General features: G+C 31.6%; 1 long non-coding RNA gene across 2 annotated transcripts; it reads right to left on the bottom strand.

The window, feature by feature from the left end:
* Nucleotides 1-9,972: 9,972 nt before the first annotated feature.
* On the bottom strand, nucleotides 9,973-21,264 carry LOC126548970 (uncharacterized). Of its 2 annotated transcripts, none has more exons than XR_007603094.1 (3): nucleotides 20,898-21,264; nucleotides 11,942-12,276; nucleotides 9,973-11,878 (listed from the first exon to the last, which is right to left on the bottom strand). It is a non-coding gene; the product is annotated as an uncharacterized LOC126548970 (long non-coding RNA). The 2 variants fall into 2 exon arrangements; XR_007603095.1 differs by lacking the exon at nucleotides 20,898-21,264 and adding an exon at nucleotides 13,740-13,933.
* Nucleotides 21,265-22,907: the final 1,643 nt, after the last annotated feature.

Raw genomic sequence — 22,907 nt, 5'->3', positions numbered from 1 at the left:
ACTTGCATATGCAGTATTGCAGTGGTTAATATATACATATATATTAATATATTATTTATGTATATCTACATCGATGATTATACGGTTAGATTTTGAACCGAGTCCAATCGGATGACTAATTCTAATGTATAACCCATACCTAATCATCCTATATAGATGAAAATATAAAAGGCAATATAAATATTATTCTATTAAACTTAATATAATTATATTTAAAACATGACATTGTTTAAAAAAATATGTAAATATATCGGCGTCTGATTGTTAAGTGTAAATGTTGTTATAAAATAATAACGTATGGCCATATAGGTACAGATATAAATATACTTATATACGTTCTTATACCTTATTTGTGTATCACGTGGGCGTTGACGTTTTAATCAGGGCATACGGTGAACGATGGGACGAAGTTAACTTGCAAATTCTTTGGATGTTTCTCGGGATTGTGTTCTCTTATTCTGACAAAAAATTTAAAAACTGCTATAGAGTTCGTATAATGATAGAGCACTTCAACTGAACAGGTCACAGTGGTGTTTGATCCCAATTCTTCGGAGTACAATATTTTGTGGTAAATTGTATGGTACTTAACTAAAACAAATGTACTGATTACGAGTTTGTTCGGTGTAACACTATAATACTTATGTAAAGAACAAATATAGTCTCATGATATAATCATATTTGTGCATACATGAAAAGCAAAAATAACTTTTAGTTTTTGATATACAATATTATTATGCTTAGACGTTTGTCGTGTAATAAGATTTTGGACCGGTGAACATTTAAATAGTTTATATATTATTTTAATATTTTAGTGTATGTATAATATATAATATAATATACATAATCACCTAAGGATATTGATTTAAAATTTAAATTTTAAGCATACGTTTTACTTGAATAAAATTGTTTCATCTAATAAATATTAATCATCAAAAGTAATAGGTATTTAGTAAAAGTCCAATTAGCCAAATGTCATCATAGGCATCCAAAGTTCTAAGTTCAGAAAACTCGATTTATTCCAGAATTTAGCCTATAAACGTGACACCGTGCAGTTACAGAATGTGTGAATCGTGGCGACACAACATACCGAATGAATATCGAACGATTTGATTGGTGTCCAATGGGATTGTGACGGAAAAGATTTGATTAGTCGAATTTTTATGGTTTTATAGATTCCAAAAAAAAAAAAAATATATAAAAACAAGAGAGCACGTCCTCGTTATATCTGTTACATTTTATCTAAGATGACGTGAGGTTTTTCCCTTTACTATTTATACTACTTATTTTGTCTTAGCTATTTATTTTTTTTTTTTGAACTTAATTTCAAAACAAACTATTCGTAATTTAATCATTACAATAAGCTTATATTAGCTTGTTAATTTTATACTTAAAACTACTTAAAAAAAGTAGCCACCCACTGATGACGACACTTTAGTAGAGAATTTGGTTAGTTTTGATTAAAATAAAAATTATAGGTTGAAATCACGACAGAATTTTCTCTTTTACGATATTGTAATACGTTTTAATCGCACGCTTGTGTTGTGTCGGTATACCGATATATAATTATATTAGGTCAAATGAAATTTGAAACCCAAGAAAAAAAACCAATAATTACAACATACATTTGGAGGTATACAGGTGTCGAACGTGTGTATAGGTATACGTTGATTTGATGTTATGATAAAAAGGAAAAAACAGAATTTCTGTATTACAGAAAAAAAAAAACGCTTTACGAATCGGATGACGGCATCGTCAAACATACATTACACACACACAAACGAGCACGCGCACTCTCGCTTTTACGTATATACGTATACACACACACATATATATATATAAAGTATTATATAGAGCTGTATAACGTCGTGAGGGTTAAAATATGGTAAAACATAAATAGGTGTGGCGGGACAGTTAAGGGTGGACTGGAGCGGGTTTGGGTACCGGAGGAGGTGAACGAAGTCAATGATAAATATTCTTCGCCGACGGCGGTGGGACCGAACAGAAGGGTGAATCGTTAAGTGAAAGTTTATAAGCGCGATAGGGCAGAAGATTACAGGACTGCTAATAAATATCGCGGTGAAATGAAGTAATTGTTTGTTAGCAATGCATTGTGTATTATATTCTCGTGGTTTTTTATTTTGTTTGTCTTGTCTTGTTTTTATTTTATTTTTTTTTTTTTACGACAATAACTGGCCAAAGAAAACCGGAGATAAAACATTATGTTATCCATTTTTATTTCTATTTACCGTTTCCCTCTAGTACAATATATATATATATTTTTATACATTAAATTGGTTCGTATAGGTATATAGTGTATTTCGTGTATTTAACTATATGTTTTATTATTTTTGTGCTTACTCGCCTAGACATAATACAGATTTTAAGTTTTTAACGCTTTAATATAATATTGTATTTCCTTCCTCGCCGATAGGTTTTTACACTTTCACACTTTGCCATATCAGTCGAATTATGTGACCGTCCGTTATAGTTATTATACTTTCGGCTTGAAACACATTCTTCACCCATATATAGGGACGCAGCCTGTCATTAAATGATATATGTGACCGAAGATTTGTTTTATTTCTCGATCGATTTCTTATCACGCAATTTTACAAAACAAATATACTTAATACACGCCTATTTTTAATTCATAAAATTTTAACTACCGCCAGAAGAACATCACTTGATACAAATCCATCATATTATATAATATATATATATTACTTAGTCCTTGGTATACTTTTATGATGTAGTGAAGCACACTCGATTCTTCTCCGGTTTAAGCCGATAACTACGTATTATATATTTGTCTGCAGTCGCACATGACTGATAATATTGACAAATCGTACGAGCACACACACACAGTATAGTGATATAGTGTTATATTAAACAATAATGGCGATCGCGTGACGTAGGTATTATAATAACGAATCGCCGATCAAATGTCGGAAAATCAATATAAACCTATACCGATATTTTGTCGGCATACGTGGGTTAAATACAATATAATAATATCAAACATACAACACCCGTCTACCGACAAAGATAAATATAAAAACGAATTGAGACAAGAATATATGAATTTATATTATGTCGTACACACAATACACATACGCATATTATTATTATAAAAGTACCTATATATACACTTTCCTGCTGACTTCTCTCTCTCTCTCTTGCAGTGTACTTCCCGCACCTGCGACCACCTATAATATTACACAGACATACATATAATGATGTCACTATATATCGGATTACGAAAATATGGAAATATTGCGCGCGGACATTTTAATCGTAGGAAACCATTTTGTTTTTGTTTCCTCGGGAACGGCGGGTCTTTCACAACTCGAGCGCAATATTGAGTTTTTGTTATTTGATTTTAAAAGCTTTTTTTTTCTTCTTATTTCAGACTTTTTTTTTTTTATTTTATTTTTTTTTTTGTTCGTTTATATATTTATTATACGAGTGTTGTATATATATACACTTATGTGTACCTACTGTTTTTATTTCTTCTATTATTCTTTCAATACAATAATATCTTTTATATATCGGAAATTTCGTGGAAAGAAATTGAAAAATTATCATATAAAAACGCGCTATAGAGAGTTTTCATTCTAAAACGCAATATCTATACTGCAGTCGAACTTTTGGAAAAGTCTCGATTTTATTATCATTTAACGATTCGAGTAATACACGCGTATATATGTACGCTTATTTCTGTTTATTTTATTTATTTATTTATTTTTTTTTTTTACAAAAACGACGACACGGCAAGAGGTATATACTGCAGTAGTGCTGGAGAACGTATATATTATATAGGCGGGCCGTTTTCGAAAGATCGCGTGCCCTCGTGACATGGAAAAAACAAATTCATAAAACACGAACGTCAGGCACGAGACATCATCATAATCTTTTAGTTTTCAAGAGCGAGACTAAATAGACAGTTACATATTATTTTGAACGTAAATGTACAATCGTAAACACGAGTAAATATATTATATACTATAATTTGTACTAGATAAATTATGATTCGCATTAGTATGATCGTAGATCAACCTAATGTCGAAATCACATAGTTATTATGTAACTGTATATACCGACCATGCGGTATACCTATATACGTTTTTTAGTTTTAATTAGGACAGCCGAATGGACCGACTCGTTCGGCTTACCGAAATATTCGATTAAATTCAATCGTCTCTGTCCGTGAGAGTTTGCATTATTATGTGAATTAGAATACTTAATCGGTGTTCATCTTTATTTTTTTCCATCGATAATACAATAATAATGAGATTTTCATACGACGCGATGTCGACACAGAAATTAGTGTTGCATTGCGGTTTAATTCGGACTAGGTCGCGTTTAATACAGTCAATCGACGGTTTTCATAGAACAAAAAAAAAAAATTGAGTGAAAAAACTCGTTAAAAACATCAGACAGAAAAATCCAATTGAACTGCATCCTTGCTCGTTTGTCCTTGTCCATATCATTCACGTTGTTACTTTTACTTTGTATAATCTTATTTCGCCGTGAGTTTATTCATCAGTGTATAAAATGTAGATACCGACAATAATTACAATAATAACACGCCACACTATAATCGACGTATTTGGATCGTTGAAATAAGAATTACAAATAAAATAAGACTCCGCAAAATGTATTTTTTTTTTTTATCAGAATCCAAAATATTTAAGTGAAAAAAGTGTATAACATCGTAAATGATGTAATCCTACAGCTCCGTGGCGGGAACTTTGATGTTTTTTTGCAATCAGAACGGATTTCAACTTTGAACAAAATATTAAGTTTTTTAGATGTCATACTATCGAAACGAATAGAGTATAATTTTTCTCATATTATAAATAAATTCTGTTTCTGTGACATGTTTCAGACATAAAAATTTAATATAATATGTATATTATTTACGGGTATTATGGGTGGATGTATTGTGAATAAAAATGTTTTTTATAAGAGTATAACGTGTTACAACTTCTACCCATTGCAGTAATAATTATTTCCTTCAAAGGATAATATTAGAAATAAATAATAATTGATAATTGCTCACCGATGAGAAAGAAATGTATTATTGTACTTGCACTATTCCCAGCTGCAGCCTACACCGATCAATATTTTATTGAACATCGAATCGAAGTCATCATCGACTTGAATAATTACATCCTGTCATTCTGAAACATTATTGTTATTTGTTATAGTTATAAAGAGGAATGCAGTCACTGTTCAAAAAGGTAGTATTTATTGCTTTATGAAATTGTAGGACTTGTGGTTAAGTGGATTTTTATCTTGAGAACGGATTTAAATTCATTAGCAAGTTAATTATAATCATCGAAGCGATTTTTAGTACTTGTGTTTTCAATTTTATTGAAATATCATTAAACGAAACAATTGCATTGTTATGCTTAATGTATACATAACGTAAACATTTTTGGAATATTAAAAATCGCTTTGTTTAAATCACGATACAATTTTTAATACAAACCATAATCTGTTTTCAAAATTAAAATCCATTAAATTCAAATACTACCTACAGTTTTGTGAGACGATATCATATTTTTTACCATCGTTTTGAGTAGGTACACAATCTATATAAATGACTCCACAAGAGGCGATAACGACGAACTATTGAAGAAAATCGTTTTGCGGAAATCAAAAACGAATAAGTATACACTATACAAACCACCGCCGCCATTTTTATAATCAATGACGAATGTGAAGGTAGTTTTCCAAAATTGTTTAGGTATTTGGTATAGTATATTATGTATTGTTATGGTGCGAGTACCTATAAGTATACCTAAGATAATAACGATAAGAAATTTTTTTTTTTAGATACCTACGACGGTTGTAATGATCGGATCGATGTATAATAATATACTCGACGAATCTGAATATTCTGAGTCGCAGTAATCGCGCGGGTATCCGACGTAATATATTATTCTGTCGTTAGGTACGCTAAAAGTCAGTCCGTTATCGGTGCGACAAAATGAAATATCGTAATTTCCAGCCGTTCCTCGGTATACATATCACGCGCGCACACTTAAACCTACATATAGTACAATATATACATATAATATAGGTGTGTGTGTGCGTGTGCATATAAAAGGCACTATATATGTATATATATATAAATATAAACATAATACATGTCGGATATGCTCTGTGGGGAGGGTAGGAAAAGAATAAAAAAAGAAGAAGAAGAAGAAAAAAAAACGAGAAACGAGAAAAAGGAGATGAATGCACACATCATGCGCGCCGCCGTTTATTAAACAGTGACTCCCACCTGCCCGGCGCCCGTTCACTTTTTTTTTCTCTTCTAAACAATATTATACATATATATATATATATGTTTAAACCGAGTCTTCGGTGAGCCGTGTGTGTGAGAGAGAGAGCGGGACGGCTAGAGAGACGCGAGTGTGACGGAGACAGAGATCACGGGCGGGCGAGAGACGGAGAGTGGCATAGGAGAGGTCGCAGAAGACTGCGCGCGGGCGTTATTCAATCGCGTATACGCTGCCGTTTTGTGTACCTTGTACGATGCACTAGCCGCAGTATATATAATAATATACATTATACTTACGACGTTATAACAATAAAAATAATTGTTATTTTTTTCGGCCCCGGTGACGATATTGCATCTCGTCCGCGTACGGATACATATTATAATACATAATATAAGCTCTTTGTCGTCGTATAAAAAACAAAAAAAAAATCGTTTTACATTTCTCGGTTATCCGTACCATTACCGAATACTGGAAACTAGACAGCCTGTATGTAGGCTCTCTCTACTGGAAACTATAAAGACGGTGATTGCTCGTACACGGTACCGCAATTATTGTTTTTCCTAATGTTACACACGTGATAATCTTTTAAGCTAATAAGACTCATCTATATCGTTTCTAAAAAAATCTTATTAGTTTAGTTGTCGTCGTCATTAGATTCTATTTTTTAGTCTTATACGTTTAGTTTAAAATACTATTGACATTTTGTATTACTGTTTTTTTTTCATACGCATTTTGATCGTTGTACTTATATTTCTCGTCGTGTCTTTATATTTTGTAAAGGACTATTGCCCCGTTAATCATACAATAAATAAATATTATTATTATATAATATGTCTGTGGAGTACGATTGAGCGAGTTTACCCTTTTTTAGGTAACCGATTGTGCGTGATTCCGATACGACAAAGAACATAATTTTGAGCCTTAAAAAGCATGCGATTGAGCGTGAAAATTGAGGAGACGTTGCCAAATTTATTATGCTTTATTTTATATTGTTATTTATTGGTTGTAATTTAATAACATCAAAAACCTAAAAAAAAAAACTATTAGAAAATAAAAAAATATCGATTATAAAAAAAATATATAGTTATACCTAATTTATAAATTTGAAAACGGTGAGTGGTTTGAAGTCACATTATCTACATTATTATCTGTAATAGCTACTTTTGTCTAAGTTTTCGGAAATTTTATTTTTTTTTTTAAAACAATCTTTACATAATAGAAATTAGATAAATAAAAATTATTATTTTTTTATAATTTGGTATTGATTTATTATTTGTTAATTTAGGAATATAATTTGAATTTTCATATTGCAAGGGTATAATATACCTGTTGTATGACAACAAAAGTTAATGAATGATCACTGTGAAAATTAATGATGGAAACTTTCGGGTTCATTTATGTTTTTAAATAAGTATATTAGTATACCTATTACACTATTTTGGAATACCTCCATCGAATTTATCCACCGTTCCACTGTCTAATGTAGTGGCATTTCGTCCATTTTCACACACCATTAACATATATTATATATTTTTTCCTCGTTACACATCTTATTACACACGCTTAGTGAAGAAAAAAATGTAAACAAAAATTGATGGTATATAATAGAAATATTATAATAGTAATCGTTGACATGGTATTACACAATGATTGACAATTGTGAACAAATATTGAAGTAAATATGTTATTTATTAAATAGGTAGGTACGTTATGGAGTTATTCGTGCACGCTTATCGTGTATGCAAATTTGACAATATTGTACGATTGTAAAAATAATGTTTAGCGCTCAATAATCTTATACGCCTTTTCTGTATAGGTATTATGTGATCCTGATCCTTATCGATCCTTATACTGAACTCAATTGAACTCTTCCCTGTACAGGCGTATCCACTCTTTTGGCCTTATATATAATTTTACAAATGTGTTTCGTTATTACTCAACTAATTATTATTGTTGCAACTCGACGACAATAAATGGACAAAATCATATATTATAATAATGTATTTTGATATTTTAATGTGTCGCACTTTGAATATGTATTTTATTTCACAGGTCGACCAGTACTCGTATTATTTTGAGCTCGCATATTATCGCCATACCTTGCTTCTGATATTTTAATATGGGTTTTTTACGTATATACTTGCGGTGGTTTTTCAGTCTTGGGAAAATATTGGCGTGTATACATTATTATAATCATACAATACAATGCGTTGATGCACGACGGTGATTGTCACACCGGCTCTGCACACTATTAGGACGCTGATGGTTTTTAAGTGTTGATTTTTTTCTGCGGGTTTCTACGTTGTTTTTTTTTTCAAATAAGACTGCTATTTGCTAAATATTATTACCAGTGTTTTGATTTTTAAACGATTCAGTAAATCGAAATAATCGAGTGGCTCGTGCGATTAACAATATTGTCGTAAACGTGTCGGCGGCTCGTTACAAATATCAATTTTTTGTCAATCGAAGTAATATATACCTATATCTATTAGACTATATTATATCTACTGCAGATATTACGTTCGCGGGTTATTATGTATTCCCGTGACATATACGAATGTCGGTTTTAGACAATGAAACACTCGATGGAATGCGGAAGGAATAAGTCATATGTATACTATGCAAGTAATTTTTTGATAAGCGCCATGATAACATTAATTATATCGTTTGTCTTACGATATTAGATATGACATTGTGTGAGATTGTTGCAGTTTGCAGTCGGATTAGAAGATTTTATTTGACTCGCCGTGCGATCTACGATTATCGTGACCTACCTTTAACCTCTTCTCGCAATATGAAATTTAAATTGCTGGACTTTTTCACAGGACACTTAACGTTTGCAATCTAACAAAAATATTATTATAACTATATTATATCAGGTATTCATTTATGGCATATACAATAATATTTAATTGCAATACGCGCTCCGTATAGAAATAATGCTTACCCACATCCCAGTAATGTTTGTTTTGTTTGTGCAATATATTACACATATTTTTTCGCTGTAAATACTGAGTGTATTTCAACAGTAAACACTCATTATTTCAAATATTAAATATTTTTTTTACATTATTTGAATTCATCATAAAACAACATTATTGAATTTTTTTTTTTTAATGAAAGCATACATTTTTAATTCCATATTCTGAAGTTAGGGGAATTTTTATGCATTAATATTAAAAACATTTAAAAATAATTAATAGGTACCTAATAAGTTAAAATAATTATAACCTATGTGTCGGTGTTTAAACTATTTTAAGATTTAGATAAGCGGAATAATACCTAGACTCTGCAGTAGGTACTACTACTTATTCAAAACCAATTTTCAACACTTTATACCTACCTATAATAATTACTGAGTTACTATAAGTCGTATGACTAATTATAATTACTAGTTCAATATTTGAGTTTTATTTATCGACATTTTCAAAAAATTCAAAAAGTAAGAAACTCGTGAATCAGATAAAAAATATAGTAAACCAAATTATATTTTTTTTTCAAAAATTTTGTTTTGTGAAAGATTTATATTTAAGTGATATTTATATATTGTTCTTGAGTGTTTATGCTTAAAATAACCTTCCTGTATAACACTGTAATATATTATTACGTTTCAGTTAATCCGTTTATAGCACGGCCGTTTCGACAAGTGTCATAATATTATCACTCTATTACATTACAATATAATTTTTTCGAAATTTAGTATAATCGACGAGTAACTGGGCAAAATGTAGACAAAATATTGATCGTATAATATGTGAATATAATATTACAGTGTACCTATATAACGTACCTACACGATTATGTTTGGCGCTGCGATGATTCGTCGTTTTGATTTTTTTTCAGCATATAGATTTTTATGTCCACGATCGGTCGGTAATTTTGAAAAAAAAGATTTAAAAAAAATTAGTGTACGCATTGTTATTTAAAAAGAAAAAATACCTATGTCGGCAATAATAACACATACAATCGCGCACAGAAAATTCACACATAGTAGGAGCATATTATAGGATATAATCTTCACACGACCAAAAGCATCATCGTCGGAACAAATAATGATAAGTCGATAAAATCGGGGTAATAATAACGTAGGTATATAGTAAAGCGCGATGGATGTTTTTTTATACTTACTGCGTAGGTATACTAAAATATTATAATAAATAATAATATAATGATATTACACACTATTGTGTGCGTAACGAACGGTTAAACGGCTTCTATTTTTCTTTTTCATTTTTCTGCCGAGCTCGTCTACAGCATTGTCACATTATTAACTAATGAGATAATGATGATTGTCTGGAAACACGACTGTGCGTATATAGCAGCAGTTATTATTTATTTCATACCGAAGGATCGCACAAACGTGTAAAAAACCAACGACGTACGAGTGCAATATAATATATTAAATATATAATGTGTGACGTTATCGTCAAAGTATTAATTTCAGCAAAAACAGTACAATATATTATTATTATTATCGAAGCTAACGAAAACGCCGATGACGAGGTCTGTCGTTCGGTGTTCGAATATACATATATATATGTGTGTTTTAACAGTTTTTTTATTCTATTAATCGTATCTGATGTTTTTTTTTTTTTAGGAAAAACGTGTTCAACATCAGGTCAACGTGATGTCGTCATTCCCATTATTTACACCGACATATAATATTTATAATCATAATATCGTTTGACGAGACTCGAGAAGGTTATACTACCATAGTTTTGCTTGATTTCATTCGTTTATAAATAGGTGCACCGCCTCATTATATGTACGTTTTGTGAGCGGAGCAATGAATATATTGATTTTACAAAGATGTGAGTATTTTTAGGTATTTATTTTTTTCGTCTGAAGATGTTTTTTATTCTAGAATAAATGTATTCTGATCTTCAATTTTGATGGAGATTTCTCGTAACGGAGTCGGAACTGATTTGTATTTCTCAGTACTTATTAAAATAATCGTTAAAATAAACATAAGTTAACGTTTTAATTTTATTAATAAAATATTTTTATAGTATCTATGGTTACGAAAAAGTTCGACCATCCTCGAGATTATTTTATTCTGTAAATAATTTTTCACTCCATCAAAATGCTTGAAAATTGAATACAAGGTTCTTGATAATCGGGCCTAAGAGACTACATGACTTATTTTGGATAAATTGTGTGATTGTGTCCTTGAATACGAAACAATTAGCTGGGGGCGTGGCATTATTGTTACCATGGACATATTATACAAGATAGTGTTATTAATTAACTATAATACATTAATATTCTGTATTTTTGTTTTTGTTTTTTTTGTTTGTCAACACTGGTCGATGATTGAATTGAGAACACAAAAAAAGCAATAAACCGAATCCAAAAGTCCTTATGCAAATATGTACTTCATAAGAATACATTAAGAGAACAATAAATTAAGTCTCGAGATGTTGTAATAAAGCAAAGAAATAAGCTTAATTTTAAATGTACAGAAAAAAAAACAAAAACAAAAAAAAACTGCAAGATCCAGTTGTAAAAAAGCAAACCAGATCGCCAGTCGTAAGAACACGTTGGAGCAATCGTGTTTTTTTATCTTCTCGTTTTTTATGACAAATCTGCAACGATCAAAACAATATCATATTATATTTGTATAGGGAAATCGCACTTAAAAAACTTACCTACGCAGCGAAAACGTCGTGTAGACGGTAAAATTGTATTTATAAATCCATAACGAAATGCCATGTGTCGACGAGTGTATGTACGTTTACCTATATAACTATACACTCGTAGACCCATACACGGTTGTACATTGTCTGCTAATTGATTTATTGATACGACGGCACCTCATTATAATAATATAATGCTTATAGTCCCATACTATACAATATGGTTATTATACAGTTAAGGTACACGATGATTATTTTTCATATACGTAGTCATCCGATCGGAAACGGTTGTTTTATTTATTTTTCGACTGGCTTAGTGCTCGCACTCTCCCGTCTCTCGGCGCCTCCTGAACAAATAAACCACATTAGTACAGCACGTATACCAAACATATTATAGCATATTGCATGCGTAATGTACACGTTCTTACTGTCGATATAAACATCGTAATATTATCGTCACACTCGCATAGCATTATAATATTTTTATACGAGTGTGCATATTGTAGTTACGATATTGTGTAGGTAGTATACTAGGTAGGTACTCGTTAACGAACCGAAAAATAATAATAAAAGAACGAAAGACATCACAAATACGATCAAACGCGTTAATTACTAGTTGTTACGGCCACCGCCCCGAGTGAATAGAGGTATATCCACTATAAATATTATCGTATTACGATAAATCTAAATCATTTGCTCGAAAATGTTTACACGAAAAAAGAGGTTTTTTATTAGAAACAAATATCGCCAACGGAGTACAAGACATTCCTATTGAATATAGAGTAAAGAAATCGAAGCGTTTAAAAATATTGTGGTATACTTAAAAATTCTAAAAATCAGAATTCGAATAAATTGGAAGTAAACGTGCTTTGCGAATCACGCTGTATGTACTAATAATCTTTCACTGTTTATAATATCTTTGTATTCAAATCGTTTTTTTTCTCTACCATATATTTATTTGAATATCTTTGTAAATAGTTGAACATTTAATTTTAAATGTCACAAACTAGTATTCATAAACTATTCCACCGATAAGAAGTTTACTTAAGTAGTGTCTCAGAAAATGGTAAAAAAAATAAAAAAAACGTGTAATAAGCCAAATAAAAAAAAAATGGTCATTATTTATATGTGTAGTATATCTACTTAAAACCTTCTACGTATACCTATAATACTATTATATCAATTCATTATTATAGTCATTACTACTAAAATATATAATAATTAATTTATTAAAAATGCTACTTGAGGTAAGTATTTGACTATTGACTGTTTTTATTCTAAATAATAATCTTCTGTTTGAACGTTAAAATTTTATCAATTTATGATGTTATGACTTATTACGACTTATATGAGTCATTTTACCAACGAGTCGCGGTCTAATTTCGCAAAGAATGTCCTCATAATAAGAATTACGTCTCAGGCCAGAATTAACTATTAACGATTTGTACCAAGGTCTCGCTACTCTATTATGTAAATGGTTTGAATATTGTATAATTAATTAATTCTTTGATATTTTTCATAGTATACTACTAGGTACTGATTTTATTTTTTTAAGAAAAACTTAATTGACGTTGGTTTTTTATAATTATGAAAAATAAAAGTATCTCCATGATTATTTTAAATAACAATGAAATAGATATTCTTAATTTCCTTTAAATATTAATCGATTTTCCATAATTTTGTGACAAAAAAAACATTAAAAAAAATATCATAATATGGTGGTTAGGTCATTGGGGTCTCTTGAATTTACGAGTTTATTTGTTTATAGCGAAATGATGAATGATATTTTATACGTTTGTATAATACATACTGCGTGACATAAACTGCGATTAAAACATTTTTTCTTCTTAATCCGTTTCTTCGAGCGGACGAGAGGCAATTAATATATACTGCCTCGGTTTAAACGGAAATCGACGGTCCCGAATAAAAACGACAGATGGCAAAGTTCGAACGGGTTTTCACTGAATCACTTGCGAGTATGCCACAATATCTTATAGGTAGGTACGACCGTGTCAACCGGAGAATCCTCTTGTTTATGAGGAAAAGGAACGATAAAAACTTCTCCATATACGACTATACGCGTTGTGCAGACAAACGTGGCCGACATCACGTCACCGTATAGTACATTAAAGATTCCGATTTGTACACACCATTAGTGTGTGTTCCAAGACAATATTATTGACAGGGCATGACTGAGTTTCGTAATCTGGTGGGTCGGACTGCGACGAGAATACGGTATTATATTATAACCTATCCTATAATGTATATGCGTAAGAATAATGCGTATTAATACCGTCCGCCGTGTTGCGATTTATATATACTCGACGACAACGGTGTATTATAATATAATATATTATTATTTTATTAATCATCGTAATTATTTTTATTTATGTTTGAGACCTACGTGTTATTGTTATATTAACAATATACGAATGAAAATATTCCGCGCCTAACATAAAAATATATAATATTACTCAGCTATGACAGCCTCTCTCAAACTGTCCGTTCGACGGAGATAGCCTTTATCTGAGAGATAGGAAAAAAGCTTGCGAAAGCTGTTACAAATATTAATTATTATTATAATAATAAGTTTTTTTACTATACGAGTGCATGTTTATATCGTGACAAAGTCATTATATCTATTGCATTGGTATTTTAATTGTTATCTTGTTCATGGATACGTTTGTTTATTTGAAACGCTTCATATATCTATGTAGCGAGGGGGATTAGAAATGATAAAAGAGTATTGATGCGAAATTAATGGATTTGAGGTGGTGGGATAATCAATTGAAATGGAATTCGTTGTAAGTTGTATTTTGCTAAATATTAGCTATAGTGTCAATATTTAAATATCTTTACGGAGAGTGTGGTAAGAAACAAACAAGGGTAGAAGCAGTTATTTTACGCACTGATATTGATTGGAAAGAATGGAAAGCCAGCTGTATTGTTTTTGACTGGAACGGTTTGGCACAACTCCATAATAGGGCAGGCACCATCGTATCGGTATATTGTCGTCGACTAATAATTTGTAAATAAAATAATTTTTCGATTAGTTTTTTAAAACGAATATTTTAATGAATGCCTATAATATCGAGGAGAATCTGTAGACCTATTCTGACGTAGGTATACTCCATATCATGCCGGTTTACAATTACTCAATTTATGTGACAAAAGCTATTATTAAGCACAATGATCAAATATTGCGACGAAGGAGTGCCGCAATGCCCTCTAAATTCGTAAATTTCATTTTTTCATTTCCCATATAGTTTATGATGATATATAATATGCGAAGCAGGTACGCGCGCGCGCTTTTTCGTGTTTTGACCATCCGGCACATAAATCAAAACGTCACGAGTTGTAAATCTTTACGTTGGTATACACCCAATCCTCCAAAAATAAAAATAAACTGTTTCTCCGCAGAGTTTGCAAAAGTTTTCTCTCTCTCTCGCCCCCTCTTTCTCTGTTTCTCGAATCGGGTCGCCGCCGCCTCACCCTCAAAACTTTTGCAGCGTACCTATATACCCCATGTATATACAGCTATAATTTTCACGACGCACGCGATCCATAAACAGTGAAATGCGTAAAGTGATGCCTCGTCGTCGTCGTCGTTGCCGCCGAGCGATTTTCGCAGCGTTTATATGCCGCCGCACCTATAAAAAACGAACGATGACGTGGTCGCGCGACTCCTATAGTACATAATAATATGCGATTTCTATATTATAATAATATAATGATATGCGCGAAACGAGAAAATAAAAATAAAATAAGAACGCCGACGACAGTGTACGAATATTAAATAATATAATAACACTAAATCATCGTCTCGCGGAGAGCGTCATTATATATATTAAATCCGTACGCGTTTAATTCGACTGCGGGTAGTGTCGGGTTATAATATTATATATACTATAAACTACGATGTCGTGTCGTGTTTTTATTATTATTTTACGTCTATGATATATTATAACACATTATGGGGTTTGGTTCTAATTCGACTGCGAGCGAGCACGTTGTGCGTTCGTTAGCCCGTCGTGGGGAGGTACCGGTGCTGTGTGCACGACATAAAACAAACAGTTTACACGTCGTAAAGTCAAAGTAAAACGTCCGTTTTCCTACATTAAAGACGTGGCGAAAAGCATACTATGTAGGTTAATGCGAGCGCATTCCGGCGGCGACGAACGTTTTGCGCATAAAAATCTTTTCGGTTAGAATATCGGAAAAACGGCAATACTATATTTGGTAGTGTGAGTGCACAGTCTAAAAATCAATCGAAAAAGTACCACACATTATCGGTATATATAATATTAAATATTCCGACTAGTCAATAACTATTACGATTCGTGTTATGTTATTGTTACTTATTATGCTCGTTTGATACATTTTTCGCAATGTATATGTATAAAGAATATTTGTTTTAAGCATAATAATAATACCGCTAGTGTATTTTATATCATAAAAAATATTTGTATTAAAATTATTTTGATCAATATTTGAGTTGCAATCTTCTTGGTGTTTTGTTTTTTTGTAAAAATCACCAACAAATTTAATTTGCTGTATTGACTTCATTTTTTATTGGTATTTATTAAAGCTAAACGGATTAGCCCAGTCAATATTGACCTTAAATATGTTTTGAATCGTTTTGGGGGGGGCGAAAAATGCGTTGGGCCCGTTGGGAAAATAGTCAATAGAAAAGTCGTAAATATTTGTAAAAGTATAATTTTACAATAGATATAATATTTGGAAAAATAGAATAAATATATCTATCATTAAAAAAAAAAATAATAATAATTTCAAATCATCACAAGATACTTCTTAAATGCGTACAAATCTAAGTTTTAAAAATATGATGTATTAAGTATACATATATATTTGAAAAAAAAATCGTGATTTAATCGATTTTTAAGGAAAAATATGGGGGTGGAGCATATTATCCGGTGAATCACCCGGCAGCCGGCAGGTAGGCAGGTTATAGGTGCCTCTATTGCATACTGCACGCGTGCACCGTTTAACATCGCCGAAGTAGAGTTCATGTAATAATATCTTACGCGCGCGCCATTATAACTGTATACTCATATAGGTAACATATCACATTATATTAAACACAGACGGTGCTCACCGCGCGATACGATGGCATAACCGATATAATCCAGTTTTAACTACCACTCGCGGGATTAATGTATGTATACCATTGCTATGCGTTGGACAGGAATTGAGAAAAACGCTAGTTCGTGCAAGATATACTTTATAACATTCGCAAAAGCAGTATATAATATGTATAATTTATATATTGTGTCGTTTGGTCGATAGATATAATTTGTAATTACAGTATTCGCATTACACGAACCGCAATCGTCGCACACTTGTACGAATGATTAAACAAAAAAAAAAAATCGTGAAAATGTTTACGACTTTCGCTTGTGAAATACATATACGCTGATCGTAATGCGGCAAGGCAGCGGTGATCGCAGAGCGGTATGTATATTATTATAATGGTTCTTGAGAGGTGGATAGCAAAAGTGAGCCTCTTTTCGGATGCACGTACGTACCTTAATGGTTTTACCTATATATATATATGTATATAACCGTGAAAAACGTTAACGTTAGGCTGTATAATATATTTTCCTCGGATTTAAAATAAAGCTCCTTTGGGGTGGGAGGTGGGAAGAGGATTGGGGTATGTGTTGATTTTGACACTTTAATACATATATCGTTGGCCTACAATATTATATAGCAGTATTCAAATATTATACACAATAACATTTTGCACCGAACATTCAGCATAATATTGTCTATTATTATTTTAAAGCTTATTATTAAATATATTATAAACAAGGGCGGGAAGGATATAAGCGGGAACCAGTCCTCTCAATGTCCATTGTTTTTTTTTATTAAAACCAAACTAGTTCAACATGATGATTATAAAATTCAATATCCATATCCGGAAAAGTGTTAGAAATATTATAAGTCTTATAATTTGTTTACTATTGTGAGCTGTATTAAATAAGTATACCTACATTTATTTGTTATAATCCATAGGTAATTTATATTTATACTAATTAACCAACTATAAAAATAAACGTAAATTATTATAATTTTTTTTAAGACACGATATTACATAACAGCATAATTAAAAAATTAAGTAGAAACACCATTCACTATAATATAGATATACAAAATAAATATAAAAAAAGAGGGAAAGTAAATAACCGCTTTGCAGTGTTGTAGGTGTCGAGTATAATTCGTCATTGAGTTATTCACTGTAATGTGTGTGTTAAATTAGAATTCAATGATAAATTATTTTATTTACGGAAAACGATTCTGAGCGAAGACGGTTTAACATTTTGGTTACCAAGGTTACCAAACAGTTATTTTAATAATAGGTAGTATTTAACGTGTTTGTATTTTTTCATTGATTATTTAAAAAAAATATGATAATTTTCAATTTTGACCTCTCGAAAGTAAAAATTAATACCTACCGATTTGCTATCAAAATCAATAATCAGAACATATTTTTTACTAGAAATTTAGAAATACTGTAATCAGACTCAAAAATAAATGAAATTAATAAAAAAAACAGACACCACTGTTAAATTAATATCACTCTAAATCTAATATTATATTGAACAGTTAATTTCCGTGTATAGTTTCGCACTCGATGTATAAAAGAGTATTAGATATTTGTACTTTACGAAAAGTGAAAACGAATATTGTTTTACGCACGGGGTGACACGAATTATTATTATTCTGTCGTATTGTGAATATAATATGTACAATTCTATAGGTGTATATTGGAATAATTTACTAAAAAGATTTTTCAGTGGTTCGGTATGTGTCTTATATACATAATATAATATTATTATAACAGGCGGTTAGGCATAAGGTCACTCGGTCACGCCCAATTGTATACAAAAACTCGTTAATAGCAGCCAAGTGTATATATTCCGGAGTGTGAGATTTAAAAACAATCACTACTTATAGGTACATAATATTATGTACAGTATAGATGTGTAAAAAACACTTAAACTCGCGGCGGTATTGGACATAACCATTATAATATCGTCGTCGGTCGCATGTTTTTTCTTTCTCCGGAAAATAACAACACAACGAAAACCTATCGGCCGAGAGGAAAATATTTTGTTTCGATCAAATTTACGGCCGTGAGTCGACTCTTTAATATTGTATACCTATATATAGAGTGATGGTTTATGGCCGTACGTTACTCAAAAACGGCTGTTGTTCTGTACGTCATTTGCAAAACAATATGATATAATGTCGTTATTATACGACGACTCCGGGGGAGATATTGTGTGTTGGCTCCTGAATTTTTCCCCCACGGTTTTCGTGTGAGAAACCCTCGTTAAAAATCATCACGACGCGTCAACGCCAATATAAAATAGTCGAGCACCGTAAGTACTGTAAGGCAGGCATCGAAAACCGGACGAAATTGCAAAGATCTCGGGGGGAGTATTACTGGCGTTAGTCTTTAAAAATGTTCCAAAGCCGCGCCCTTAATTCAATATCTCGTTAATACTTGATTAAATTTCTTCAAAAACTTATCGATGTGGGGTTGAATATTTAATCGCTTCACCAAAACTGGCCATGACTTGATTCTTAAAAATAAACAACGAGCTTCGATTTAAAAAATGTATAAATATTTGCGTAAAACAAAAATACATAATAGTTATAGGGCACACTTTTAAAATAAATATTTTATTTAAATTCTATGTCGATATTTGGCTGTTTTAAAAATGTCAACGACTCTTCGTAGTCAATATTATATGGTTGTTTTTTATATATATTTAATAAACATATGGTTAAGTTCAATGATTGTCTTTACGATTACGAGTTTCGAAATACCTATGGCTTCTTTAAAAAAAAAAAAAAAATCAATACTTGTTACCGGTATTGAAAAATAAATAATCGTAATGTTATTAAAACGTTAGAAAGTATAGATTGTCTATCAAAACCCGAAAAATCCTCGAAATTGTTTGTGATTGTACGTAAAAAAATGTAATTTAATTAAATCAAATACGATTAAAAAAAAAAAAACACCGTTATCATTTATCAACAATAGGCTCTCGGGGGAAACAGCTGCCATAATATACGGCTACTACACGAACCGATACGTTTTCCCATATTATATTATGCGCGTGTAATTGTGACGTGTATTAATTCACTAAAGGTATGCTCACGAGGACATGCGATCGAACCAGACGATAGGATGCGAAAAAGAGGTGTAAAACCGAACGTTATAACTTATATAACATCATCACATTTATACGCACCTTACCCGCGCGGTTATCGAGTTTCGTCGTTCACTCGGTAAAAACGAACATACATGGTTCGATATTTTTTGTCTACGCAGACTCGATGGTTAGAGTGGCAAACAACTGTCTAGGGAATATGGTCATGCGACTGAAAGGCGAGAAGCGTTCCGTTTAACAATATTCTTTTTTTTTTTTTTTTAATCCTTTTTAACCTTCATTGAAAATAATAATATAGTTTGTTACAAAAGAATCGTTTCGCTCTTAAACACATTACTATACGCTGTCTTGGAAAGCGTTCTAAGAGATTATAGAGTATACGGTTTACTTAATCATTAATGTTTCACAATAATAATTAGTAGCTACAATCAGTTAACTATACTCGTAAAATCGAGTTAAGTGATATTCAAAAATCACTTTTAAAACAGTCGCCGTATTAGAGGCATTTTCCTCTGATCGTCGTATAATGATTTCGCTGATACTTTGATTATCGAATAAAAAAAAAAACATGTAATTTAATTTAACTCGTACTAAATTGTATGAAAGTATAGTGAGTGGGACTTCGTTCTCTATGTACACTTTAATCGCAATAAAGGCATTCATTCTGCACTTTATGTATGCGTGTAATCAATTTATTAAAAATCTTTCAAAACTGCGCTCCGAACAGTATGGGTAGGTATAATATTAATATTATTAATACGTACTCACAGCTGCGCTCAACTGGCGGCGGCGGCGGCGGTGCAACGGCTGTAATATAATATCGTTATATAGCTGCTACGCGCAGAACACAATACAAAGTGGTCTGTACAATTTATTTAAACCGTTTTCGTTTAAAAGATTGTAAAAAGAAAAATAATAATAATAATAATGAAAAAACTGTGACCATCGTCGTATAATATATATAGGTATAGGTATTGCGGTTAAAGTGTTGTACGCTCGCACACGCACTCACACGCATGTGTACGTACAACACAAACGTCGGAATCGTTTTGCGGAAGTATATTATAATATACATGTATATATGCAGTGTATATGCACATAATGTATATTATATAGAAGCGGCTCGCTCTCCGTAGGTGGCCCCCGGAGACCTCTCTCACGCACTCGCCCCGAGCCATTGTATGGGCGCCCTGTTTTTTTTTCCCCGCCGTCTCCTCCTCACACCCTGCCGACAAGGCGATCTCCCCCTTCCGAAAATTTAACAAACCGATTTACCGACAACCACAGTAAAGTCATTCCACTATACAATATATATATATATTATAAAACAATATCGTATAGCGTGTGTATGTGTACGCAAGGCGGTCGAACAGTGCTGTGTGTGTGTGTGTGTGTGTATGTTTTTACTTGATCACTAAATACGTTGGCCAGCCACCTCCCCACCACCACACGATACTATAACAGCAGCTCCGGTGGCAGCGGAACATGACGTGCCTACACATGCAGCCTACTACCCACCATTTCGAATCACCCATCACAATATGTATATGTTATACAGGGCGATTCGACTCCAGCATATTATTATATGCCTTTACGCACACTTTATTTTATCCTTTAAAATAATGTATTTATTTAAATCTCGATTTTTACCATAGACACTTATAAAGATCGTATTTTACAAAGTTGGAATTTGTATACCTTTTTTTTTCCAAAAAAAAAAAAAAAATCACACCCTTTCAAAAGTAAATTGGTAATCGAATTCAAACAAGTATATAGGTTATAAGTTTATATGAAGTTCTCGTACCAATTAAGTAATAAGGATAAAAGGACAGTACACAGTGAAAAAATTAAACAGATATTATGATACTAACTCTAGTTCTTTTTGTAATAGCCATTTTTTTTTATATATAAATTATGAAATTAAAAATGTTAATAAACTATTATTGATTGCCTACTGTACTTTCAAAATCATTAGCTCTTATTCTCCTTAACCTATTTTAAATAGGTTCTTTCACAAAAAAAAAAAACTCTTCATAAAATTATAACAAAACAGGTGGAATATATGAAAAAAAGTTTTTTTCGCCAACTCCTTAAATTACATAAAACAAATCTAAGTTTCTCGAGTATACCAGAAAATTCCAAGAATCATAATTTGAATAAATTCATTTTTCAAAAAAAATAAAAATAAAAATTGCGATGTAGTGTGTCACACTGTATACATAATATTATATCGTTTTATGGACGGGAAATTAACAATTATAATGTACTTTTTGATGAAACGCGTATAGTAAAAGGTGTTCGAATATCGAACTCGTTATAAAGTAATAGGTATTATATCGTATCGATATCCGACAACGAGTATATAATCGAAAAACTCGGCTGTATAATTATTATATTATAATGTGCACTGCACCAGCAGCAGATGTTTTTCTTAGAATTTTCTCGGCAGTATAAAAACAATAAACAAACGAGACGCGTGTCTACACAAAGCCACCGTCGTCGGGAGTGTCTATTTAGTGTTTTCGTGGTTGTGTTTGATTAAAAAGGGATTTACGATCGAAAAGCGGTGAGCCGTATTTCTCCTTTGTCGGTATAAGCGCCTCATGCTATAGGTCAGACGCGTACTCGAAGTACGTCTCGTATATACTCACTGATTACGTGTAAATACTTTATAGAGTTTAATTGACGCACACGCGCAATTATAATTCATATTATAATATAATTATTCACTATAATTAGTATTTATTTTTGTGAAATTATACATTTTTTTATTT

Source organism: Aphis gossypii, chromosome 1 (genome assembly GCF_020184175.1).
Source record: "Aphis gossypii isolate Hap1 chromosome 1, ASM2018417v2, whole genome shotgun sequence".
Lineage (NCBI taxonomy): Eukaryota > Metazoa > Arthropoda > Insecta > Hemiptera > Aphididae > Aphis > Aphis gossypii.
This window is presented reverse-complemented; position numbering and strand designations above follow the sequence as displayed.